This window comes from Cydia strobilella, chromosome 1 (genome assembly GCF_947568885.1).
Source record: "Cydia strobilella chromosome 1, ilCydStro3.1, whole genome shotgun sequence".
Lineage (NCBI taxonomy): Eukaryota > Metazoa > Arthropoda > Insecta > Lepidoptera > Tortricidae > Cydia > Cydia strobilella.
Genome location: NC_086041.1, coordinates 35,265,390 through 35,293,074, shown reverse-complemented (window position 1 = coordinate 35,293,074; position 27,685 = coordinate 35,265,390). Strand labels below are relative to the sequence as shown.

General features: G+C 37.2%; 1 protein-coding gene and 1 long non-coding RNA gene across 4 annotated transcripts in view; one reads left to right on the top strand and one right to left on the bottom strand.

Moving 5' to 3' along the window:
- Positions 1–27,685, top strand: part of LOC134745227 (CUGBP Elav-like family member 4) — a 329,485-nt gene that overhangs the window by 110,941 nt on the left and 190,859 nt on the right. The window lies entirely within an intron of this gene.
- Positions 4,785–27,685, bottom strand: part of LOC134745394 (uncharacterized) — a 214,409-nt gene continuing 191,508 nt past the window's right edge. Inside the window, exon 3 of the long non-coding RNA XR_010128166.1 lies at positions 4,785–4,961. This is a non-coding gene — a long non-coding RNA (uncharacterized LOC134745394). The remainder of the gene's footprint in view (positions 4,962–27,685) is intronic.

Here is a 27,685-nt window from a genome sequence, read left to right as displayed (position 1 = left end):
ATTTTGAGAACTTTTTTCTTTACACTATACAGACATAAACCAAGCTCCAATGACAGCTGTTTATGAGTGTTTTATGGCCATTGTATAAAATGAGTTTATCGTACTAGTATTACATTATATAACCGCATAGTTTTAACGTAATATTATAGATAGTATAGTGAGGTGAGCATAACAAGGTTACTGCAAATTTAAAAGTGTTTATGACTCGTTAGTGGGAGGTGATCTGTTTCAGCGTTCGTGGTTTAGCTCACTCAAATTTTTATCTTAAACATAACATAAATAAGGTTGAGTTTAGCTTTTATGTATAGAAGTGCGCGCTAGTTTTAGGGTATTTTAATCTCTAATACAAGAAAATAAGGTAGTATTTGCAGTGTCGGGGTTTGAGTGGTCTAGTTAGACTTCCGTAAAACGAGGTGATAATAACCTGGAATAAAGATAATGCCTTATCCTAAATCTGTTGATGTGTCTGATACGAGTAACTATTAAAAAACCGCCCAAGTGCGAGTCGGACTCGCGCACGAAGGGTTCCGTACCATTGCGCAAAAAAACCGCAAAATTCACATTTTAATGTATGGGAGCCCCACTTAAATATTTATTTTATTCTGTTTTTAGTATTTGTTGTTATAGCGGCTACAGAAATACATCATCTGTGAAAATTTCAACTATCTAGCTATCACGGTTCATGAGATACAGCTTGGTGACAGACAGACAGACAGACAGCGGAGTCTTAGTAATAGGGTCCCGTATTTACTCTTTTGGTACAGAACCCTAAAAAAGTTTCTTTTCAGATGATTTAGCGATAAAATTGAACAGTTAAGATGTCGTGGACGCAATCGCGAAATCACTGACATCACACGCCTATTGACGACTACTACTATTACTACTAGTCTGGCCTAGTGGGTAGTGACCTTGCCTGTGAAGCCGATGGTCCTGGATTCGAATCCCGGTAAGGGCATTTACTTGTGTGATGAGCACAGATATTTGTTCCTGAGTCTTGGGTGTTTTCTATATATTTATGTATTTGTATATTATATATATCGTTGTCTGAGTACCCACAACACAAGCCTTCTTGAGCTTACTGTGGGACTTGGTCAATCTGTGTAAGAATGTCCTATAATATTTATTTATTTATTTATCACAAACCATCATCAAAACGAATACTTAGTTTCATGTAATTTATCGTTTTATCTTTCATTTGACTAGCAGTTTCTAATCCAAAACGGGCACTCTAGTTAAGAAGATCTTTCTTAATCACTAATGCCTAAGCCAAATTACCAAAGTAGATCCCTCGCTTCACGAAATCGCTACGACGAATCCCATATACAAAATTAAAATTAAAATTTAAAAGTCAATCACAATGAAAAAATCAACGATGATCAACTCTGGTCAACATGGGACTCGAACCCACATCCTTGGATTGCCGGTCCAATGCGTTACCAATTGCGCCCATATATTATTTACAACGAATGTGCCTTTGATTAAGTGCCGCACATCGCACCTTCGCGAATTATGGCACTAAGAGGCTTCGAGCTCTTAAATTACAGGATTTGGCTTTGATACATTGCGGGGGAAAACTAGGCCTATTCTCTGGCGTTAATATTGAATATGAATTGAATTGGTTCGTACAGGTAGGTAGGTATTTAGGTCCTTAATTTTTGCTTACCCATAGTTGGGTTGCAGTTAATAAATAAATTGTATCCTGATTTGACCTGTTATATTAGAAATATAATAAATAATATGAGTATGAGTAAGAGTAGCTCATGCACATAAAATATCACTACCTTTTCACTTCTCGACCTCTATTTTGTAGGTAAAAAGAAGAAGATAAAAGAAGCATAATAAAAGATATCCTGATATGTGGAAAAAAATTATGGACCCTGGAGGGAAAGTGTCTCAAAATCTTAAGTTAGCTCTTTTTACTTAAATGAAACATTCTTTTAATTAAAAAAAAGAAACAAAACTGCATTCAAAGTTTTTTAAATTCGCTTGTCTCGACCGGGAATCGAACCGACTAAAAATTCCACAACATTTAACACATTATTTTATTCTACTAGTCGATACAGTTAATGTTAATGATAACATTTCTCCAAGAAACATTAGGTCTTACACTCGTCTGTCTTACAAATTATCCATAAAATGGAATATTTTGTACTCAATAATATTTTTAAACAAGCGATATTGAAAAATAAAAATTAAAAAACTTTGAATGCGGAATTGTTTCTTTAAAAAAATAAAAGAATGTTTCCTTTAAGTAAAATGAGCTAACTTAAGGTTTTAAAGCACTTTCACTCCAGGGATCATTTTTTTTCCATTGCCAAACCTCACTAGCCCTCCAGAAAACCCGAATACGAAAAAATAATCGAAGTATTCACAGCCTGTATCATAAATACAAAACAGAGCATTATAAAGAGAAACAGGACCGATATGCGGCGTCAGCGAAACACGGGGAACCCTAGGGATGTACCGCAGAAACTTGGCTGTCCCCGGAAATATTTATATACGAGGAAACATTGCACATGGTATCAAAATGGCAACAAATATATATATTTTAATTTGTTTCATAAAAAATTAATTTAATTAAAATTAAAATTAATTTATTTCGAGTATCTGTGACTCATAAGTACATAATACAAACATTAAACAAACACAAACATTAAACTAATAACATTAAACAAAAAAATTACAATTAGGGTAGGTACAACCGTGGTAAAAACATTGACACCCGTCATCTTTTCTCAATGTGTTTACCACAGTGCTGCAGGGCGTATGAAGTCCGCAGCGCAATTTATAAGGACAAAACTTGTCCGCAATCATTTCTAGGAAAGAAAAATTTAATATATATATATTTATAAAATATGCCTTTGCGGATTTGTGATATCTTCAATTCGTAAGCTTATGCTCTTGATGAAGCACCCAGGACCCAAATGTAGGCATAAAGCAGGTACTAGCAAGCGTCCATAGGCTGCGGTATCTGCCTAAAATCATGCTTACCTTGTGCTGGTTAGCCACTGTCGTGGAATCAATATATATATATATACCAATAACCTTCAAAAATTTCTAAAATAGGTACTTTAAGTTTCTTGGCTTATGACTGTTTGCTAGAAAATGCGTAGAGGTATTAAATCCATAATTTGTACACATTCAAAAAAGTTTATATACTTATACATACAAATTTCTTAATGTTTCCGTGAGCTGGGAGCATTTATTTATTTTATCATAATTGTAAAATAAAGCTAAATATTTAGTTCCCGCGCTAAGTACATCTCTACAGCCCTAATCCGCACTCAGTACCGAAGGAACTGTGAATCAGCCCTAGCGACCCCTGTCCCCGCCGATGCGATTTCAATTTCGCCACTCCACATATTCGACTTTACATATGACACACGGCGAGGGAGATATGACGGCGTATGAAGAGATTTTTAATATATCCATACTTTAATTTTCCCTTTTGTTAAGGGAAAAATTACGATCACAGTAGAAAGTGCCTCTAATCCTTACGCCATACTTGTATTATAGCGTAAGCGTAGTTGCCTCATTAAAGGATTAAAAAAATATAGAGCGCTTAAAATTCGCTCACGAAACATGCTCATACCATTTTTAGGGTTCCGTACCCAAAGGGTAAAAACGGGACCCTATTACTAAGACTCCGCTGTCCGTCTGTCTGTCACCAGGCTGTATCTCATGAACCGTGATAGCTCGACAGTTGAAATTTTGCTGTTGCCGCTACAACAACAAATACTAAAAAGTACGGAACCCTCGGTGCGCGAGTCCTACTCGCACTTGTTCGGCTTTTTTTTACTAGTCTATAAGAGTGTCCCACTACCGGGCAATGCACACATCCGATTCCGACACTTTTCACAATATGTACTATTCTAACCAACCGTGTGTCCAACTAACACAGTTTCGGGTTATCCTCATTCGTTTTCCATCACAAAGGACAATAATAAATGTGCCGGGCCCGAGGATTACTAGACCGTCGTACCTATATTTCAAAGGTACAAATTATGGGCGAGTTTGAGAAATATATGATGGGCGGACGCATTCTATCCTGTCGAAATGTGTGTCAAACACCTATCTTGACAGACTAATACAAGCCCTTTTGATGGATTTTGGTATCCTTTGGTGCGTTTGGCCTTGTGTGATGCTTCTAAACTAGTCCTGTTTAAAAATCTTCATGCTTAAAAGGCGCTTAGATTTAAAAAAAAAACATTTATTTCAAGCTGCAAGGCTCATAACCAGTTATTACAATATTACCTATTATACAACAAATATATACAATTATCACTTAAAATTAATCTTATTCATTGGCCACAAAAAATTAAAGTAAAAACTGAAAATTATAAATTACAATTGAAAATTAAAATTGAAAATTAAGATTGAAAATTAAAATTGAAAATTAAGATTGAAAATTAAGATTGAAAATTAAAATTAAAACAATAGAAATACACTGCATAAACGAAGTCCCTATCCTATCCTAGTCTTAATTACATGCCTGTCACAGCAGTGCATGATGTAAGGACAGGCCAGTCTGATAGATAATGTAGATTTGTAGGTCCTTCTTCATGGACTAGTTTGTTCTTCCAGCGGTCCAAAGAATGTTAATCATCTTTCCAAGTCACCACACCACATCTTAAAACCATCTTGTCCTTATATGTATTTCGGTTTTAGTGATTGGGATAGGAAGAGCAATCGCATACTGCTTGCCTGTGTTGTTCTTCTTCTTCCTCCTTCCCTTAGTCCCAGTTCTATCTGGGGTCGGGCCTCCTTGTACGGCGGCGTATCCTGGGTTGTCATAGGGGTAAGGTTCTGGGCTTTCATCTCCCGCTTGATATTGGACCACCATGTGTCGGGAGGTCTTCCTCTTCCCAAGGATTTAGTGGGGATATTTAGGACGGATTTAACTGAGAAATGATCATCTCGTCTCATAATGTGGCCGTACCATCTAAGCCTGCTTTCCTTTACTTTGTCCATGATAGGGCCTTGCCTGTGTTGTTAAAGGCGACAAGTTTTTCAAAGATTGGGACCACATTGGGACGGATGGTGCCGGACCGGATGGCCTAGACGTTGTAACGTTAGCCGCGCAAGCTAACGATGCCGGTTATAATCCACAGATATCATTCTGATGCCAGTGTACGTTCGAATTGGCCTGCCAACCTCGGGCAATGGAAGCCTAGGTCACTTTTCATTATTCAAATCTATTTCAGTTTGACATAGCTTCTAAAATTAAATTAATACTTACAATATTCGAATCACGCCTGCACATACAATTTCCCGAGAAAACTGAAAAAGGTTTGCACGCGTCCACGTCACGTCACGTGTCCTGACATGACGCAAGGACATCACGCGGTGACAACGTGACGTACAGGTGTCATGTCATTTCCCACCTTGTCGCAATGAAAGAAGGTGTAAAATTGTAAACATGGCATTTATTTTCGTGGGAGTGATGGACGTTCGTAAATTAAATTGTTTGTAAAATTGAAATGAAAATTTGGTTAAACTCTTCGCTATTTGGGCTACTGCGAAACGGTAGATATTCATTTGTTCATGTATTCTAATCTAGAATCGCATTGAACTCTATAATTTGATTTGATTATAATCTCATATTAATTAACATCAGTTTAACTGGATATCGCTCGTACACGATGTCAAAATGAGATCACATCACATCAAGCACATGTCATGTTTGACCTTTAATTGGCCATGATGTGCCTTTCCAATATTATATTCGATGGGTGCCGCCGAATTTAATAATTGCTTGTGTATCAATAACAGTTTTTTTGTCTTTGTCATTAAGATCATTGTAATACCTACGTCCATTGCGCATCCCAAAATACAAGTTGCTACCTCATAAATCTCCTAAATGAAGATGTACCTAGGTATTATTAGGCGTATCTTAGAAGCTCATCATCATCGTCGTCATAGGAAACGCCCTAGGTACCAGTGCTGCCGTGTCAGACGTATCTCTGCTATCTTTAGATAGCAGAGATACGCCTAACCAGTGCAAAATGAAACTAGACACTATGCTTTATATAATACTTAAACAAAATTTCATAAAATGTCTTTAGTTACTGAGATATTTCATGTTTTAAGATAGACGTTTTCGAATTTTTGGACATTGAGTTATGCGTATCTCTTCTAACTCAAGTTAGAATAATTATGCGTAACTCTTCGCCGTTTTTTTACGGCAAACTGGATATCTACTATCTCGAGTTATCATAGTTTCGCGTAACCACACGCAGGTAGTACGGCGATAGGCGGCTCGCGGTGAGGCGGGGGGCGGGGCGCGGAGGGAGCGGCTCGTCGCTCCTTACCACGTGTATTTGTTTATTTGTGTCGTTTTCAAACAAAAGGTACCACATTGTCGCTTATCATAAGGACATTCTGACAGGTTTTTCGTATAAAGATACAAGCAATTTTCGTCCTTATGGTAAGCGACAATGTGAAACCTTTTGATTGAAAACGTCACATTTACATTTCATTACGTACGTAATATTGACCCGGTTAAGTTAGCGTTCCGGTGTTTTTTTATGTTGTTTGTTCAAAATATGATAAATTAGTCTTTGAAATGAGTTTTTTACGAAGTAAAGCCTTGTTACGAATGTGTAGTGATAGAAATGTGGTAGAAAACAAAGGTTGTGCGACTAATTATCTTAGCTAATCTCACTTTGTAATCATTGCTGAAAACCCTGTGAAAAACTAAACTATTTCGTTTTTTTTTAAATCTTAAGATAACCTACATAGGTACTGAACTGTTTATCGTCGTCCGCTGTCTGTCATGAACTAGTCGTCAACTGGTCTTGTGATTGTCATGTCTAATTTTGAATTTAAATGTCGGTCGTTCCAAATGTTCCAATATTCCAAATATGTATGTCAGTCAGCCAGTCAGTCAGTCGGTCTATGTCAGGTCGCCACGGAGGTTAGAAGCCCCGACAGGTACCTACTTACAAAAATCTTAACGTAAATAAAAAATGACAAACACAAAATTTATTGAAATAACTGACAATATAATATAAGTAATGCACGAGTACTATCTTGTTACATACTTCTGTAGTAGTTTCTTTCTTCTGTAGAAGATAACTAATAAATGCATAAAAAGTAAGTAAAGTTATGAACATAATTTATAAAACATATTTTTTTACTCTTCTTTTCATTTTTATTACTAAAAGCAAGAAAAAGTTTCAAACAGTGTCAGTAGAGGCAAAATATTAGTTTAAACATATATTTGGATCGCTGGAGTGTCTTATTTTGAAATACATAGAAACGTATAGTAAATGATTCTGATTCTGAATAAAATTTTTGGAGTAACTGACCTTAATATTTTTACCATATATCTTCTAATACCCACAATAATTTTACACCAAACCTGAACCAAAACCTGAGTTCCACTAGGTACAGCCGGGGTTCATCATCAGCTCTATCTTGGGTACTGCTCTCCCAAGTGCTCATCAAGGCGTGTCGGATGACCAAAACAGCGTTTGCCTACGTTGCACCAAACCTGAGTTCCACTAGGTACTACCAGGGTTCAGTATCAGCTTTATCTTGGGTACTGCTCTCCCAAGTGCTCATTAAGACGTGTTGGATGACCAAAACAGCGTGTGCCTATGTTACACCAAACCTGAGTTCCACTAGGTACAGCCGGGGTTCAGCATCAGCTCTATCTTGGGTACTGCTCTCCCAAGTGCTCATCAAGGCGTGTCGGATGACCAAAACAGCGTTTGCCTACGTTGCACCAAACCTAAGTTCCACTATTAGGTACAGCTCTCCCAAGTGCTCATCAAGGCGTGTCGGATGACCAAAAACAGCGTTTGCCTATGTTACACCAAACCTGAGTTCCAATAGGTACAGCCGGGGTTCAGCATCAGCTCTATCTTGGGTACTGCTCTCCCAAGTGCTCATCAAGGCGTGTCGGATGACCAAAACAGCGTTTGTTTACGTTGCACCGAACCTGAGTTCCACTAGTTACAGCCAGGGTTCAGCATCAGCTTTATCTTGGGTACTGCTCCCCCAACTACTCATTAAGACGTGTTGGATGACCAAAACAGCGTGTGCCTATGTTGCACCAAACCTGAGTTCCACTAGGTACAGCCAGGGTTCAGCATCAGCTCAGATCTATGTATACTAAAACCTTCTCCAAAATGTAACAAACATTTTTCTGAATACCGCGTCAAACTCGGTTCAGCCAAACGCGAGATAATCTCGGACAAACATACGGGTCAAACTGAGAACCTTTTTTTTAAGGCGGTTAAAATTTTTGGAGTTACTGACCTTCTGCCGTTAATTCCGCCTTTTACACTTACTGGGATTAAATATTAAATAAAGTACATACAAACAAACACACACACACACACACACACATACATACATACAGACATACATACATACATACATACATACATACATGCAATACATACAAACGCTATTAAACATAAGGCTCTTTCCACCATACGATTGATCTACTTTATAACCAATGATGTAAGGACTGATGGAAATCGGGCTCCTTGTATGTAATGTGAGTTAGCACAATCTAAAATGGATTATCTTGTGTAGTCTGGTTACGCGTTTTACTAGGAGCACTAATACAACGAACTCTTACAACTTAAGATAAAAGAACTACGCGTGACCACCTCAATATTCCCCATGCCCTGGTTACACGTTTTACTAGAAGTTGATACAATGTAGTCTTCTAACTTTAGATAAACGAAAACCGCAATAAGCCCGCGAGCCGTGGCCACGCGAAATAGTATGAGCGCTCATACAACGAACTCGTCTAACTTTAAGTTTACATAGTTACGCGCAACCACCAAATGTATGAAACAGTGGTTACGCCAAACTATGTTTATGCGTTTATTTCAAAAACTATGTACTTTTACAAAAAAAAAGTAAAGAAATATTATTCTTCACGTCTATTGAAACACAAAACACATATTAAAAATGACTTAACTCAATAAACTCACGAAATATATGAGTTTATTAGTTTTCACGCTCACCAAAAACTTTAAAGTCGATTTACTCAAAACTATGTCTTTTGAGATAGCAGAGATACGTCTGACACGGCAGAGTGGCGACGTAGTTGCTCAAGACTTGCTCAACCTCAGCCATGGCGACTGGCAAAAGCTATCGCAAGACCAGAGAGGTATGGCGTGATCTAGTGTCGGAGGCCAGGACTTACTTTGGGTCGACGTCACCGTAGTTAGTAAATAAGTAAACATAGAAGCTCGTTTTTAGGGTTCCGTACCTCAAAAGCAAAAAACAGAACCCTTATAGGATCACTCGTGCGTCTGTCTGTCTGTCCGTCACAGCCTATTTTCTCCGAAACTACTGGACCAATTAAGTTGAAATTTGGTCTTAATTTATATTGTTTTACATATCAAATGAAAGAGCTCATTGTGAGGATCTCAAATATATTTTTTTCATTATTTTAAGATAATCAATTTAGAAGTTATTCAAGAAAATAGGCAAAAAATGACCATTCCCCCCCCCCCCCCCCCTTTTATCTCCGAAACTACTGGATCAAAAATTTTGAAAAAAATACACAAAATAGTTCTTTACTAAGATCACAGGAAAACCTATTAGAAATGTGCAGTCAAGCGTGAGTCGGACTTAATTACTAACTTTTGGATCCGACCCCTATGGGTTTTTAAAGGCAATTTTCACTCACGTTTCACATAAAAAAATACATTGTTTAAATTGTGTAATGTACGGAACCCTTGGAATGCGAGACCGACTCGTACTTGGCCGGTTTTTTCTACATCAAGCGGTTTGGGTCAGGGTTTAGAAATGTTTCGATTCGTGCCTAATTTAAAGCGAAGTGACACCTGACGGGCGTTAATCAGTACACCGCACTATCGGGAAACTGTCCGTTCTGCTTGCACTGTAACCACTGCCTAACGCTCGTAACTGACCATCGATGGACCTTATGTCGTTACAATAAGGTACATAACGTCAGTAAATTGTATGGACGATGGTTTAAGTTTGCTTAACCTGTCTATTTATATTTGGTCTCAGGTTGACGCCATATGTTGTAGAGTGTCGCGTTTGTAACAAAACTTCCGTGAGACACAGACATATTAAATATATTAATAACGGGTCACTCACGTATTTTAAGTCGAAAACGCTCGACATGTTTCACTCCGTACCGAGGAGCGTCATCAGGAGCTTGCGTCGACGGTGCCGGACCGGCGCAGACTGCGGGCCGCAGCCCTCCGTTAACACAATAAATTTGAGGTATTTTATCAACATTTAAATGATGAATATAAATGTGCCATTTTCAACCAAAAGGGTACTTATTGTAGCTTGTCAGTAAGGCGCTATTTCCATATAGCTTCAATTAGAAATCAACCTTATCAACAAGCGACAATGTGGTACCTTTTGGTTGAAAGCGTCACAAATGATCTTAAATATATTAATAACGGGTCACTCGCGCATTTTACAATACATGAGTGACCCGTTATTCATATATTTAATATGTCTGTGTCTCGCAGAAGTTTTGTTATAAATTATCTTTACTAATATCTGTTATAATTGCGAAAGTAACTATGTCTCTGTCTGTTACCTCTTCACGCTTAAACCGATGAACCGATTTAGATGAAATTTGGTATGGAGATACTCGTAGTTTGAGGCCCGAGGGAGGACATATTGTTTTTATCAATCATCATCAATTCATCATTCCTCGCAATCGAGGTCGCGGGCAGAAGATAGTATTTTGCCACAGCTTTTCACAAATGAATTTCATTCACAAATGTTAAAAATATGAAATATGACGCTGTACGTAGCGTTTGGCGTCAACCAGAGATCAAAGATTTAAGAGATTGTTTCTAAATTTTCTTGCCTAGATAATTTTGAAGATAGTTGACCTACGCAATATTACAAAAATCTATACAAGTATGCATACACGCGGTTTACTTAATTTAGAAAAAAACCATACAAAACTATTTCCATTTCAGACATCACCAGCAACTGGCATGAAAATATAGGTAATTACCAGAAAATTACAAACAAATATTCTACTATTAGAGTTTTGAATGATTAGATTAGATTAGATATTTATTCTCATAATATGAAATTACATTATAAATTATGCTAGACTAATCTACATGATTACTCACGGTTACTTACTTATGATGATTCACGGTTAGTTTCACTAGACTTATATTGACCGTGATCAAAAGGTAATCACGGTCTATATCCGGGTCAATATAAGTCTAGTAAAATATTCTACTAGACTTATATTGACCGGGATATAGACCGTGATTACCCGTGACCGACCGTGGTCTAGTGAAACTAACCGTGAATCATTTAAAGCTGTTAAATATTCTACAACCGCAAAACTCCTCCGAAAAAAGCTCTCAAATCAATTACAGCTTCAACTTACGAAGCATTTACCGGTTTAACCGGTAAAAATACCAGTTTTTGCCCGTCACGGCCGGCCGCGGCGTGACAGCCCAATCGCCCGCAACATTAATCAGGACCGGGCGAAACTATGAGTGCCGAGGGGTTATGTTTTGGACGTGCAACGGGTTAAATTTAATAGGCATGTTTCGCAGATACCTTATACTTATGAGTTTATTGTAAACGTCGACTTTTGGAAAAAAGTTTAATTGACTAGTTTTTGCCCGCGACTTCGTCTGCGTGGAGTTAGTTATTTGCGTAGCAGATTTTTTACCCAATCTGCTTTTTATCGATTCCCCATACAAACTTCCACCCCCTCTTTTCACCCCTTTAATAAAGGATGACTTCTGGGATAAAAACTACCCTATGTCCTTTCCCAGGACTCATAAACTATCTATACTATAATTTCAACTAAATCGGTTCAGCGGTTTAAGCGTGAAGAGGCAACAGACAGACAGACACACTTTCGCATTTATAATATTTCATTTATAGTAAGGATTTTTAATCGTCTCTCAAAAAAATTGTTCAAAAAGTCCTGATTTTCACAGCAGAATGCAGTCAGCTGTTTTGCTGTGTAATTCGTTTTAAGATTAGGTGAGGTTAGTGTTTTTTTGCTGATGGTTTAAATAGTACCTAAAAATAATTAGTTAAGAATTGTTTGCACACGTTCCCTGTAGCTACGGCGAAATATCGCAATTTCATCCGCGCGCCGCGAGGAATTCCGGCGCTCTGCGGCGTGCGGTTACACCGTCACCTTGGCTCCCGTCAGCTCTGCCCACAGATCATTCGACTAGACGGGATACGGGATGTTTTCCATTTTCTATTTAAATGTCGGCCAAAGTCGCAAATTCATTATTACCTTTAAATAGAGTTATACTCCATTCTGTACTGTTGAGATGGTTTGGACACGTGGAAAGAATGAGTGAAAGAAGGCTAACAAAGAGAGTGTATAAGGGAGAGAAATCTTGAAGAAAGGCCAGGTCAATATCACCCTAAACCGGCGAGCGTGTATGAGGAATGTTATGAAAGTGAAGGAAGCGAAAGAGGTATGTCAGGATCGTAGCAAGTGGAAACCCGTGGTCTCTGCCTACCCCTCCGGGAAATAGGCGTGATTATAATAATATGTATGTATACTCCATTCTAGACAGGATAAGACACAGGGAAAAATAGTTCTTTACATACACTGCAATACTTAGGATGTTATTCAATAAGAAACATTTGTCGATTAAACTCTTCAAACCTAGTTCTTATTCAAAAATTTTGATGAAGAAAATATTTTCACCCAATTTATACACCAACCATTTTTGCGACTCACATTGTAATTTGTAAAAAAATCTATATTCTAATTGTACTTTACAATAAACAAACAAAGTTTCTGTATAAAATACACACAGAGGCCGAGGTCAACCACCCTCGTTGTCACGTGTCTTTATTGACACTGTCTCAGATTTGCTTTTGTAAGTATTCGTTTACTGTACCGTTACAACTTCGTAGAAAAGTTTTAGAATCACTAATTCTGTGATCTTCTAGTATAATGTTATCTGAAATAAAGTAGTTATAGGTTTGAGACTTCAGGTGACTCCATGTCCTAGGCGCTTGCGATCTTCATAGTGGCTCATTAATGCGCAGTCTGCAGATGGTGGTCTATATCTCTGTCACCTCCCGTCATTCCTGTCACCTCTGGAGGTGTCAATTTTGCGGCTCACGAGGCACGTTCACACGTGGTGACTTTAGATTGTGTCAACTTGGATGTTACCTTTAGGTCTCGGTTGTCTTTGACCTTTGCTTCTTGAAATATCTCGTAGGTTTAGTATTGCAGTTTAAAGAGAACTCAGAAAAGGTGCAAGCTTTTATACATATAGGAAGCATTAATTATCGACGTTTTCTATGGGAGGGCTAATATTTTTTCGCGATTTAGAGGTTGGCCGTATAGTAAAAGTTGCTCAGTATGACATGTATTTACCTTACAAAATTATGCTAAGTGTTTAAAAAACATCGCGTATAAGGTAAGTGTAAATGAACGGTATTTCGTTTATTTCTTATTTTGTATCATTCTGTATTCATTCTTTATTCATCTTGTTTGCTTTTTGTCATTACCTTTTTTGTTTTTGTTCACAGTCTTTCTTATGGGCCCACTGACTATCAGTCCACCAGACGATATCGGCCTGTCAGTTGTTCGGAACTGTCAAATTTTTGTTCTAACTGACAGGCCGATATCGTCCGGCGGACTGATAGTCAGTGGGCCCCTTAAGTCCCGTTTTTTTTTCGTTTTACTAAGACAAACAACGAATGAGACCAAGGCAGACCGTGACGAAAAACGAATAAGAAATATTAAGAGAGACAATTTACAGGCTATGGCCAAAGAAAATAATAACAAAAAACCATCCAAGTGCGAGTAGGACTCGCGCACCGAGGGTTCCGTACTTTTTAGTATTTGTTGTTATAGCGGCAACAGAAATACATCATCTGTGAAAATTTCAACTGTCTAGCTATCACGGTTCCTGAGATACAGCCTGGTGACAGACAGACGGTCAGACGGACGGACAGAAGGTCAGATGGACAGCGGAGTCTTAGTAATAGGGTCCCGTTTGGTACGGAACCCTAAAAACGAACAAGACAAATTTAAAGAACCTGTGACGAATATAGATTATAGAATGATAAGGAAACAGAATATCGAATGAAACGAGCAATGCTCATACCAAAAATTTGAATGATATACCCCCGGGTCCCTTAACCCGCAACAAACGTGTTACAAGTTCAGCTGACACGTTGCGAAACGGCACGCGTCGCGACACGAGACCCGAGCACGTGTCAGGACCGTGTCCGGCCCGTTTCGTAACAGGAAGAGGAAGTCAAAGAAACGATCTTACGAAGTTGTGGACTTTAACCCGTGGAGCGCCCCAATATCAAATTAGTATGGAGTTAGTATCACATGTGTGATACTAGGGCGCTGCACGGGTTAAGGGCCATTTTATTTTAAATTGTACACTGCACTTTTTTAGGGTTCCGTACCCAAAGGGTAAAAACGGGACCCTATTACTAAGACTCCGCTGTCTGTCTATCTGTCTGTCTGTCGGTCTGTCTGTCTGTCTGTGATGTCTGTCTGTCTGTCACCATGTATCTCACGAATCGTGATAGCTAGACAGGTAAAATTTTCACAGATGATGTATTTCTGTTGTCGCTATAACATCAAATACTAAAAACAGCACTAAAAAAAATTAAGTGGGGCTCCCATATAACAAACGTGATTTTTTTGGCGATTTTTGCGTAATGGTACGGAACCCTTCGTGCGCAAGTCCGACTTGCACTTGGCCGGTTTTTAAAATTTGTGATGTTTTATGTTATTTCTACTCAGAATCTCAAGCTCTTTCGATCCTAATATAAGAAAAAAAGTGTCCAACTTTAAATAATATGTGGATTATCAGAGAAGGGTCCGTAGGTATGTATACATTGAATATAAAGACCCTTCTCTGATGGAAAGCCAAATATGGCCCTTTAAAACTGTTTCTTTACAAAAAATTAAGAGCAAGGTAAAAAAATCACCGGTGTTTTTGGTTATAAAAACAAGAATAACAAACACAATGGAATAGAAAACCTTACTACGAAGTTCATTAAATAAAACTCCTTCAATGCGATGCATTTTTTGCTAAGCCTTACCTGTGCCTCGAACCCCCTCAGGCGATCCAATTTAATTGAAATCCTCTCCTTTAAGTAACAATCTTATGAAAAAAGCAACTTAGCTTCACTTAAACAATGAACTCCGAGGCATGTCCACTTTATAAGGCCCGGTGATGTTATTAAAGATTTCTGTTTGTGCCCGGCCATACCGGCCAGGGATGGGCAGAATGTTGAACATTACGAATAATGAATATAAACATTTATTTTTGACTAATGAAAAATATTTTTAATCAATAATAAGAACGATGATAAAAGATAAGATAAATATGGTTTATTATTCAAGTAATAGGTATATTACAATGCGCTCATGAATTAACCTTTTTAATTTGTTATTCGCCATTTTTTATTTTACTTCACGTTCGTATAATAAGTATAATACTGTTAGAAGTATTAGAACAAATTAAAATATTTTCAGAAAATACTTGAATTTGCTTCTATTTCAAGTAGAAACATTACTATATAAATTATAAACTGAAATAAATGTCATATACTAAGAAAAAAAAATTACGAACTTGAAGTGGTCAAACTATGAAAAAATAAACATTAAAAACAATTATCATTTAAAAAAATATGTTTGATTTATTTAGTCTTAAATCGTTTAGAAACAAAAATATTCAAATCATAATTCAAATAATACCCTGCATATTACCTGGTTTAATACATTTTCCAAAATGTGTAAGGTACTTAAAGATTTATTTTCGAATAACTAAAAAAAATTGTCCTCTGGCCATCTCTACTACCCGGTTACCCGGCTATCTCTACGGCCTCCTCGTTACATGAAACATTTGCCCCGGGGCGGGGAAGTGTTTAACTATGTGGAAAAAAGAATTTCTATGCTTTGTACCCCCGAGATATGAAATACGAATTTAATTAAGGTTATATTGCGACTTGGCAAATGGGACGATAAAATTAGTGGGGGTGAAGGTTTGTAGTGACACTTGCTTTTGTTATTAGTTTTTTTGGAATGAAAATAATCTTGATAAATTAAGTATAATGTTCTAGCTCAGAAAATTTAAGTGGCTATTGGGCGATCTCTCCTCCATACAAACTTAGTCCCTATTTTCCTCCCTAGATATTGACATTATGAAGAAATTATATCTATGCCCTTTGTTTGACTTCTTTAGATTTTTTGATTATTATAACTATTATAATAGTTACGAGTAAAAAACTTCCATACAAATGTTTAAAGGCAAAGGAAAGGTCAAAGTATACTGATTTAAACTAACACGATTTTCACTCATAATTTTAAAACTAACACGTGACTTAATCGCGTACAAACTCATGTTTATTTATGGCCTGACGTTTCGAACGTGACGTCACGTTCGTGGCCACAGGCAGACTGGCGAGGAATTGTATCAACATTTTCTTCATCTTGATTATTAACTTGTACGCTAGGGTTGTCACGTACAAGTTAATAATCAAGATCAAGTGCGGGTAGTTCGCAAAACCCGCGCGGCAAGAAGATGTTGATACAATTCCTCGCCAGTCTGCCTGTGACCACGAACGTAACGTCACGTTCGAAACGTCAGGCCATAAATAAACGTAAGTTTGTACGCGATTAAGTCCCGTGTTAGTTTTAAAATTATAAAGGTCAGTGTTCGTAAAAGCTAAATTTGACGAACTACGATTACTAGACTTATATTGACCGGGATATAGACCGTAAGGCCGTAAAAGGTAATCACGGTCTATATCCCGGTCAATATAAGTCTAGTGAAACTAACCGTGAATCATTCAAAAGTCTTAGAACTACGATTACTAGACTTATATTGACCGGGATATAGACCGTAAGGCCGTAAAAGGTAATCACGGTCTATATCCCGGTCAATATAAGTCTAGTGAAACTAACCGTGAATCATTCAAAAGTCTTAGAACTACGATTACTAGACTTATATTGACCGGGATATAGACCGTAAGGCCGTAAAAGGTAATCACGGTCTATATCCCGGTCAATATAAGTCTAGTGAAACTAACCGTAAATCATTCAAAACTCTTAGAACTACGATTACTAGACTTATATTGACCGGGATATAGACCGTAAGGCCGTAAAAGGTAATCACGGTCTATATCCCGGTCAATATAAGTCTAGTGAAACTAACCGTGAATCATTCAAAAGTCTTAGAACTACGATTACTAGACTTATATTGACCGGGATATAGACCGTAAGGCCGTAAAAGGTAATCACGGTCTATATCCCGGTCAATATAAGTCTAGTGAAACTAACCGTGAATCATTCAAAAGTCTTAGAACTACGATTACTAGACTTATATTGACCGGGATATAGACCGTAAGGCCGTAAAAGGTAATTACGGTCTATATCCCGGTCAATATAAGTCTAGTGAAACTAACCGTGAAACATTCAAAACTCTTAGAACTACGATTACGTTAAAAAGACCAAGAGGTCAATTCAAACGTACATTTTGATATCTAAATTATGTCATTTTGTTATTATTTGCGCGTGTATTTCGCTCGTACTTGTTCGTTAACAGTACTGCACTAGCGCGAGCGAGACTCACGGACAAATGATAATAAACAGACATCCATTTTGATTTCAAAATGTAAGTACGAAATGATCTCCGGTTATGTGTGCGAAATATTTACATGATTACGAATTATTCGGTTATCTGTTTATGATATACAAATTTAACTGAGAACACAAATAATAAGCCTGGTTTTATCTCATCTCAAATTATAACGATATTTTAACAAACTCACTGGTGACACTTAAAATGTCTCTGAAAACCTTAACGGCGAATTACGGCGTCTAAAAGACATTAAACACAAACAATACGCGTTTGGAGTCATCCACACAACCTTTATCCCATTACCGCGTCATCACTGGCAGAAATGTCCCAAAACATCTTGCAAACAGAGACAGTTAATAATAAATACTGTTCATTTGTATATAAAGTCGAGTGATCAGTGTTTTTGTTGGTTGCGTTACATTAGTAAGCTCTCTGTTCCATGTATTATGGATAATAACTTATATACAATTACAATTATTTTAACTTAGTGGGCTCACTAAATGGCGTTTTGGTGTTAAATAAAAGCCTATAAAACAAAGTAAACACTACACATAACAAAGTCTAGCTAAACTCTATGTGAATATGTATGTTTGATTGAACAATTTTTCCTACAGCACAAATCTTGGAATTACATAAAAGGTTTTTTTCTCATTTTGACATATTTCTTCTTTAAAATTTCTAAATTGATTGGACCTACTTTTTTTATCTGGTTTTTATTGAGGCTTTGGACACTAGGTGAACATGTCAGCTTCAGTTTGACCTACTTAAAAGTGATTTGCTCAAATCAACAAATAACTTCCGGACATGAAACTGAGGGCTCGCTGACTTTACGCTATCTCCAACAACGATGTGCTGTGCACAGATTGACAGTATTTTTACAAACTTGTCTTTGTTTAAAGCATTTGATAAAAGAAATTACCACTATTGTCTCGGTGTCGTTCCCGGCGTTATTACGCCAGTAATCCTTCCACGGGGATCGGATCATTACAGCTATTACCACGGTGACACGATAAATCGCTTCGTCTGAGGACTCACTTTGGACTGAGTTCTTAACAGCGCTACAGCCACTGAAAGCTCCTATTGTTCTGAGCTTTTTTTTATAAAACACCTAATTATACCGTCTAGTATTAAGCTTGAGCACAGACTTTGCTTGGATTGTGACCTAACTCCCTTACGCCTTGTTTTTTTTCTGACTACGGTAAAGCAGTAATTACGATAAATAGAGTTGTAATGTGGACGTAAAGATACATATGTAATTTTATAATTCGCTTTTCCTAATTTGCTTGCTACGATACGAGTACCTTTAGGTAAAAAAAATTATACAGTCGTATTTTTTATACAACCACATATTCATATTCCACGGACAGTTAATATAGGCCTTAATTAACTAAGTTACGTTTTATTTTTAATTTACGACTTTTATTTTGCCTTACAAAATAATTCTGCGCGTATTGTATCATCACTACTTACTATGTTTTTATTTGAAACGTCGAACTAACGCAGCGTACTACGTACGCGAACAACACGCGAACGCGAAGCGGCGCGGCGCGACGCGTCGCGGAGCGGGTTGAATCAATCCTTTGATACCTATAGAAGTGTCCTACGTGGGCGATCTCGTTGCGAACGCGAACGCCTAGGACCCGCCGCGCCGCGCCGCGCCGTTTCGCTTCGTGTTCGCCTACGTAAGACGCAGCGTTACTGACGCGACGTCATAGTTGCCACAAATGATGATTACTCAATACATTTCCGCTAAATAAAATATCCTAATTTGTCAACGCTGTTTTAATTCAGGTTTAATTAAAAATTTCTTCCAAAACCGTTTCATAGCACTAAAAAAACATGCTGTACTTATACAATAATTAATCCCAAAGAATCCTAAACATGTCGCCAAAAGCGACTAAAAATAATAGTGAGTGAAACCGTACTGATCTAAATATTTTGAATAATTAATTCTTAATTACAGATTCAGCTCACGCTACATTCTAACTTTAAACTTAAATTATGATTTAATTACTTTGACTTAATACTTCGGGAGCCAACCCGGCCGTTTCTTAATTATCCTAATGGACAATATCTGAGTTCACCATTAATACTTTGACCCAAATTATGTCATTATCTAAATTGGCCGAAAAACCTGTATAAATCTCTATCGAACTCCACCTGTGCTATTAATTTTTATTGTTATTGCCTTTTAAAAACGTGTTCATAAATTATATGTTTATTATCAGATAGCTATCATTAATATAGGTCATGTATATTTGATAGTGAAATATGTGCGTAAAATACGGAAAATAAGTTACGTCTCACGAACCCTCCACCATGAAGCCGCTCGTATGGAATCGAAGTTATACTCTGATTTTAAAACGACAAGCCGAAATAACATGTAATTTGGCATGCACATTGAAGTAACATATATTAATTATCTCTGTCTGTAATTAGTTTTTATTTTAGCTAAAAATTGTAATACAAATAAAATAAAACCAACAAGTATATTATTCTTAAATGTAAAACGTTTACTCGTTCTATTTTGAAATGATAAAACAAATGAAAATTATACATTTATACACACGGGACTACGTTTGTATGAGGACGCGGCCACGTAGTTTCCTTTCCTCTAAATAGAATAACGTAATAATCATAGCGGGAGACCTAGCCTTTACAATCCATGCGCTCCAAGCAAACTTTGGTACATCGTCTATTCATCTGGCAGTCTACCCACAAATCCCACAATACGTCACCCATGCTCGAGAATAAGACCTTCCCACACCACGTCACATGTGTCAGACGGCCTAACAATAAACCAGGACTTGTTACAAAGCTCAACATTTCTCTAACATTCATCAACCCATGCCTAAGTGCGCGTTTTGCTCTTAGCAAGTAACTTGCCTACAGCTTTGCAAGAAATAATTCAAATTAAGTACTGCTTCCTTGAGCACAAACGTAATTGTCAGAGCCCTTTCACACGGTCCGAAGTAGCGATTAATTCTGGGCGGCGAGGAAGCGTAAGGGCGCGTAGACCGGGAGGTGACGGGGGATCCCCTACGTCATCAAGTACAGACAAAAGAAGCTAACATTTAATTAAATTCTTTCCTTTGAAGCAAACAGTCGAATCTGCAGCCGTTTAATAGCCGTAGCCCTTACACATAATACTTAAAACTTAATCTAACGCGAAAAATCGTTTGACGGATTTTAAAACATATCGAAGGTACACGCCACTGCAATACTGCATGGTCACTTCCATTCATAATTTGTCCATGCGTTATTTCATCTCGCTATTCATGAAAGCACATTCACCGAAGTATTTCACTATAGTGTCACTTAAAAACGCTTACGATGTTTTAGATAATGCTAGGAAGGTTGTTTGTTGTTATTTATTTTATCATGGAGTACCACATTGCTAGAGCGTTATCCCGGCTTTGTATCTCGGCTCACCAGTGAAGCATGACTGTGGTCTGCTCGACAATCAAATTCGAAGACGCCAATTTTTGGAATTGCACTAGTTATTATGGGTGCGACTGCGACTGTGCGGAAACTGACTGACTGAAGCATACCTCGATGGGAATGACTTATAACTATTTTCATTGTATAATAGTTACCAAACTCTGGTTTAAAAATAGGTAGTAAGCTCCAAGTGAGCTATGAAATGTTGAAATAGTATCTGTTTTTGTACTTTTTACCGATTTTTAGCTCAATATTGTAAAACATTCCTGCACCCAAACCTCCCCGATGCTGATAATTAAAATGATTAGCTACTCTTACTCCTTAAATAAACTTCGTTTAGCTCTCAGTCTATAAGGGCGTCGTACCGTAAACGTCGAGTCACGATGAAAACTCAAACTCGCGGCAAGTCACCCCCCATTGAGGCGCGCTCCAAACACCGATGTATTGATATCGATGGACTATTAAATTTGAGTAAATTCGCAGCCATGCTGTTTATTAGACGTTTGATGTTTTGATTAATGATGGCAAATACCGATCTGGTATTGTGCAATATATATAGGTAAATATAGTGTAATATATAATCGGCCTTAAATCTTTCAGTTCAGATGGGTTTGATATTTTAGGTAGTGGGCGAACAATAGCTAATTTCCAGATGTTAGGGAATGTACATGTCAAAAAAGAGGTGTTTATTATTTTGGTAATTATGTCTGCAGTATAAGGAAAAGTCAATAATAGCATGTTTAAATTAATGCCATCACAGCCCTCAGCATTTGACTTGAGGTTCTTAACAATTTTAATTATTTGATCAGAGCTTGTTGGGTGCAACTGAAACACAGATTCATTAAATCTATGATATTCAAAGTAAGTGAGGTCAGATATGCTAATGTCTGTTGTGCCCGGTAGTGTCAGAAAATGTGAGTTGATTATTTCTGGGTCGCTAAATGAGGTAGGCAGTTCTGTATTTTTCTTGGGCAGTAAAGTCGATTTTAAATTTTTCCATAGTGATTTGGGATCATTTATTTTATTATTTATATTAAGTTTATAATAGGCTGATAGGCTTAAAACTCCTATGTCATAAAAAAATCTAGAAATTCAGCTATATCAATAACCATGGTTCAGTATCATATAAACTGTTCTCGTTTCCCCAAACCGATTGCAAACTCCTACAAATCCACACCCATCTAGTAATTCATGTTAACAGTGCTCAAGTTAATCTCGTCGGATCCTGATTAATCCTTTCGCTATTAATCATTAATTCAGCGCCAGTTCCCGACTCTGAGTAGGTGAGGTGAGTTCCAATGACAAACAGCGAATACGTTAATCGGCCTTGAACTTGCTTATAATTGATAAGGTGTCACAGAGCTTATAATTCAAGGGTTATCATTCACTCATCATTGTACACGGTGGCTAAAAAATAAGTGCATTCCAGTAAAGTTGCCAATGAGGTTTTGGGATTATAGTAAGCAAGTTTTACTATGGGACCAAACCCGAAATCGCGAAAATTTTTTGTCTGTTTCATACATTTTAGCTGGTCCATTTTCTAGGAGAGTAAATTTTCGCGATTTCGTAGTTGGTCCCATAGTAAAAGTTGCTCAGTATAATCCCAAAACCTCCCTGGCATTGCCAATTTTTTTGCAACCCTGTATAATATATTTAAGACTACCTCTTTTCGGTGCCGGTCCTCTGCCTTATCCTCGACAGCCTGATACGACACGACGTTGAGTTTTTCCTCTACTTGATCCATGTAACCTCTTGGTCTCTCCTTCTTCCTCTTTGCTTCAGCTCTATGTTTTGTATATTGTTGTAGTTGATAAATCATTCATTAAATATTCAAAATTCATCGGACGTTACCACCCCACTCAGAAACCGTATGTGACAGTAGAAAATCAGGTCAAAGGAATATTTTGCGTGAAAATACGGTAAATATCGAGTTTGCGTATGTCGCTTTCGGCTGTTCTACGTGGTGGCAGTGTTTTGCAATCAGTAAGAATGATGCAAAATCTTCTCTCACCATACTTGGTATTTTACTAAATTGAATCGATGGGCAATGAGCTAGTAGTGTAACCAGACTAGACAGGATCCAAAATAGAAACATCTGGGCCATCCGGGGGTATTTAAGATTAGCCGAGAAACTCCAAAAAATACAAGAGAACCGGCTACGCTGGTTTGGACACGTGATACGCCGAAGTGAGAACCACGTTACTCTAGAGGTGCTGACCATAAAATAATGCAAAAGAGGCAAAGGCCGTCCACAACGTCGGAAATGACACAAAATCGCCAAGAGTTGCGAAAGAGTATCAGGAGAGTTAACCCCGAATAGGGATAAAAGCTCTGGCTTGATCGATAATTGTTACTTTGTATACATGAAAAAGACGTACTTTAGACAGTACGTTTTACTTACACCAAGTAGTACATAAATTGCTTGGAAAAAGTGAGTGATAAAACGAGAGTAAAAAATTAAAACAAATATAATAACGTCAAACACTGTCGCACAGCTATACTTAAAGTATAGAATTCATTAAGTCCCGACAGCGTCAAATAAAAATCAGGTGAAGCGAGTACCAAATAGGGATTTAATAAAGTCGGGTCACGTAAACAGTGATAGCGACCCGGGGGCTTTTTATGCTAATAAATATAGGGGGAAATATTTTCTGCATTTAATTAAAAAAGTTTCGCGAAGTAGTGCGGGAGGCGGATGGTTTAGGCTTGACCTTATAGGGTAAGAAGTAATATGCAATCTTACCTAAAGAAAGGTGATTGGTTTTTTTATGGTATAGGACGCAAAAGTGTCCATGGACACCTGCAACACCAAAAAATCTAAATTATTTTTTAACAACCAGAAACGTCTGCGAACGATGCTCTTAAGCTTAGGATACAAAAAGTGGAAAAATTACTGCCTTGGGTGAGACTTGAACTCACGGCCTCTTGATCGATACTCCAGCGCTCTGCCAACTGTGGCTCAGTAGGCAGAGCGCTGGAGTATCGATCCAGAGACCGTGAGTTCAAGTCTCACCCAAGGCAGTAATTTTTCCATCTCACCTATGGATGAGGTCTAGTTGGGTCAGTTGGCAGAGCGCTGGAGTATCGATCCAGAGGCCATGAGTTCAAGTCTCACCCAAGGCAGTAATTTTTCCACTTTTAAATTCTGTTACACAAGCACATTTATTTCAGTTATTCATAATTGTAAAACAAAGATAAAAACAATTGATCATATATAATCATAATCATTTATAATTTGCACATAGAAAGGGTTTTACATTGGAGGGAGGTACGAGGAGAGGAAAACCGAGGAAAAGGTGGATGGACTGTGTGAAAGATGATATGAAACTAACGCAAGTGAATGATGAGATGACGGGTGACAGAGAGGTATGGAAGAAAAAGACATGCTACTCCGACCCCAAGTGAATGGGACAAGGGCAAGCGAATGATGACATAGAAAGGGTTTTACATAGAAGGTATTATAAAAGTTACATGTCCTGGCCTTGATAATTTTAACCTGCTAATCTTTGCTCATCAGAGGCTATTTAGTTGTAATATTTAGTTAGTTGTAACTTTATTAGTAGCTTTAAGTATAAATCCTTAATTTTAAAATACCTGCAAAACTAATTGAATAATGTAGGTACTCTAGATTCATATACCAAATTCATAATGTAATATGTGTGTATGTAATGTAATCGTAATTGTTTTATTATGACGGCAGTATACATTTATATGCAAACAAATCCTAATAATAACGCAAAGATTTATTTAGGCAAAATTTTATTTCCAGTGCGACTAAAACTTTCTCCTCTTATTTGTTCCTAAAGATCCCGAAGTCTGAATCTCGAATTAATAACGAAATTCTTGGTCCGCTCTGTTTGCTTGCTCGAGTAGTTCGCTCGGGGCGGTTCAATCGAGGCCAATATCCCTAATTTTATATTTATAGCTTTTTTATTTATAAAATACGTTGTCTTAAGGGGCCCACCCATTATCACATACATACATATAATCACGCCTATTTCCCGGAGGGGTAGGCAGAGATCACGAATTTCCACTTGCTACGATCTTGGCATACCTCTTTCGCTTCCTTCACTTTCATAACATTCCTCATACACGCTCGCCGGTTTAGGGTGCTCTTGACCTGGCCTTTCTTCAGGATTTCCCCGATCTGATCAGAGATAGTCCGCCGAGGTCTTTTCCTTCCAACTTCCGTTTCTACCTCTCCCTTATACACTTTCTTTGTTAGCCTTCTTTCACTCATTCTTCCCGTTATCAGTCCGACGATATCAGCATGTCAGTTAGAACAAACTTTGACACGAACAACTGACAGGCCGATATCGTTCGGCGGACTGGTAATGGGTGGGCCCCTAAGGTGCATTAGGTTCACCCAGCAGTTTTTGAAAAATCGTAGCGCTTTTTTAGAGCACAATACGGTTGCCAAAAAGATTAATTAGCAATTTTGAGCTCTTTCTCCTAGTAACTTCAACGATTCGAATCATGAACTGTAGTATAGGTACTAGTCATACTTGTTATGGCCATTTTTTGCCCGGATGCTGCACTTCATGATAAAAGCAAGCCGCTTTGCACAGTGCTAGTAGGGACCAAACTGAGTGATTTGACCCGCAGCAGCGCAAGTTTCACTCCTTAGGAACAGAGATGGCGCCACTTCTTTAAAAAATATTTCAAAAAATTCTACAAGCTAAACCAATGAACCGATTTAAATGTTTAATATCTCAAATGAAAGCTCATTATATACATTACTTTTAAAAAAATACTCAAAAAATATATACTGATTACTTTCGACAAAAAACGACAAAAAAATTTTTTTACTCGATTGATAGTTTTTACTTGGTTTCTCAAAAAAAATGTATGAAACATGAATAGCTTAATGCATGTATATATTACTGAATCAATAACAAGTATTATAAAAAAAACCCGACACCGATACCTCTCATACTTCACGAAATATAAAAGTTTGAATGTGAGTGTAAATTTCTTCAAAATATATTTCAAAAAATTCTACAAGCTTAACTATTTGACCGATTTCAATGTTTAATATCTCAAATAAAAGCTCATTATATACATTACTTATAAAAAAATACTCATAAAACATATACTGAACCCTTTTGGCAAAAAACGGCATCTTAAGTTTTTTTTCTTACTCGATTGATAGTTTTTACTTGATTTCTTTAAAAAAAAAATGGAACATGAATAGTTTAATAGATATATATATAGTACTGAGTATATAAAAGTATTACAAAAAAACCCGACACCGATACCTTTCATTCTTCACGAAATATTTAAGTTCAATTATGCACGTTCTTACAAATAAATCCTTTAAAAAAAATCTTCAACCGCAGTAAGTGCACTGATTTTAATATGAAATGTGTCATATGAAAAGAAATCACCCAATTTATTTTAATAAATAAAAAAAATATAAATAAAAACTGAATAAAGTTTTTTCCTGGTGGTAAATTACAAAAAAAAAATATAACAAATCTAAAATTAGGAATTATTTTTATTTAAAGTGACTACATTTGTAAACAAAAAACTTAAATGTCCTCTTCGGGTTCATATTTCATATTTATTTATTGCAACCATGGTTTTATAGGTATTACAAATTCTTGGTAGTTCCACATGGACCCCGTGGGGGCATACCAATATTACATGCATACTTAGGATCTAATCTTAAATCTTTGTGTATAATATAAAAGTAGGTCAATCTAGTAGTTTTTATACATATAAGCCGAATTGAATCAGATAATTTTCAGATAATTGTCAGTGTATTAAATACAAAAATAAACGGGCAACTAATTATTATTAGGTGATGTCAAATTATATGGTTCACCGGTAGATGTAAAACTGAAAAAGAATAGTCGTTTTGAAGTACTCGTACCATTCCAATACTACAAAATCACTGATCATACATGAACTGGTTGCTGTAGATTACTGTTGAATTATTTTTGTGCCTAGTTGATAACCATTAAACCTATAATTTTGTGCCAGACCTATAATTAGTGGTCAGCATGCAAAATAACCCTGGATTGAAAATTACATTAACTTACTTTTGATTTGTACAGCCACATTTGCATGATTTACACTGGGCTGTGCATGGCCAGCTGACGCGACGACACCCACAATGCATAGTTTCGCAGCCAGATTTGCAGCCACAATGGTCCAAGAGGCTTAATTGAGACCAAATCGCTGTAACTGCCGATCATTCCGGAGTCCAACTCTCTTTTTCCTCAGTCCATCCCCGAAAAGATGTACATGGTATGGAAACTTCTGGTTTCAGAGCGTTTCCCCATATATGACCCTCTTGATAAGCTGCTCGAAGTGCATGTTTATAGAGAGCAGCTGATGTAGGTGGCAGGGTTGGCAGGTTCTAATTTCTCGGCTAAATCAGATTTGTTCCCTGAACGACGCCCTCCATTGACTGACAACGAAGGTGGACAAATTTGGTTTTCGTACTGGAAGAATTCGTTCAGATCAAGCTGCCTTTCTCTGGCCACTATAAAAAGACGGGAAAATAGGAGTATGTCAACTTTTAAGTTTTTGATTTTGTCAGTTGTCAGGTGTGTAACTACATATTTTAATTTTAGTATAAAGTTACCCTAGATTTGTGTTATTGTTTGGCCAAACGGAACACATAAACGTAAATGAAGTTCACAAATATT